Source organism: Herpailurus yagouaroundi, unplaced genomic scaffold (assembly GCF_014898765.1).
Source record: "Herpailurus yagouaroundi ecotype Mexico unplaced genomic scaffold, PumYag 428, whole genome shotgun sequence".
NCBI lineage: Eukaryota > Metazoa > Chordata > Mammalia > Carnivora > Felidae > Herpailurus > Herpailurus yagouaroundi.
The window spans coordinates 5876431-5877404 of record NW_024412645.1 but is presented as its reverse complement, the minus strand read 5'-3'; positions in this window follow the sequence as shown (position 1 = coordinate 5877404).

The window sequence follows — 974 nt, the reverse complement described above, 5'->3', positions numbered from 1 at the left end:
TGGGGCTTGATCTCACAACCCTGGGCTCCTGACCTGAGCCAAAATCAAGAGTCAGACGCTCAACGGACTGAGCCCCCCAGGCCCCAGAACGGCGCTATTTGACAGAGCGGTGCTATTTGGAGCATGGATTTAATGAGCTACCACCTCAGTGAGAGGCATTGCTTCGCTGAAAAGCAGAGGCTCTTCTGATTCCGATGTCTTCATGTCTGGTGGCCACTCAGTGTTCTCTTGTTTGTGAAATAAGATCAACAGAACTCTTCTGGAAGAAACTCTTTGATATTTGAACGTCAAAATTATTAATTATTGTCATTAATAATTCATTATTTTAAAACCTCAAGTACTACACTCACTAGTTCAACTATTTGGCCCCGAGTTCCCTTTTGTTTAAAAATTTTCTTAAATGTGTATTTATTTTTGAGAGAGAGAGACAGGGTGTGAGCAGGGGAGGGGCAGAGAGAGGGAGGGAGACGCACAATCCAAAGCAGGCTCCAGGCTCCGAGCTATCAGCACAGAGCCCGACGCGGGGCTTGAACTCACAAACCATGAGATCATGACCTGAGCCAAGTCGGAGGCTTAACCGACTGAGCCACCCAGGTGCCCCTTCTTATTTAAATGTTTATTCATTTTTGAGAGGGAGAGAGAGAGAGAACAAGCATGAGTGGGGGAGGGGGAGAGAGAAAGGGAGACAGAGGGTCTAAAGAGGGCTCTGAGCTGACAGCCAGGCTCAAACTCAGAAACTGTGAGCCGAAGTCAGACATTTAACCTACAGAGCCACCCAGGTGCCCCACCCAATTTCCCTTTTTAAAATATATTTTTGGGGCGCCTGGGTGGCTCAGTCGGTTGAGCATCCGACTTGGGCTCAGGTCATGACCTCACAGTTCGTGAGTTCGAGCCTCGCGTTGTTCTGTGCTGACATTTCAGAGCCAGGAGCCTGCTTCGGATCCTTTGTCTTCCTCTGTCTCTGCGCTCTCCCC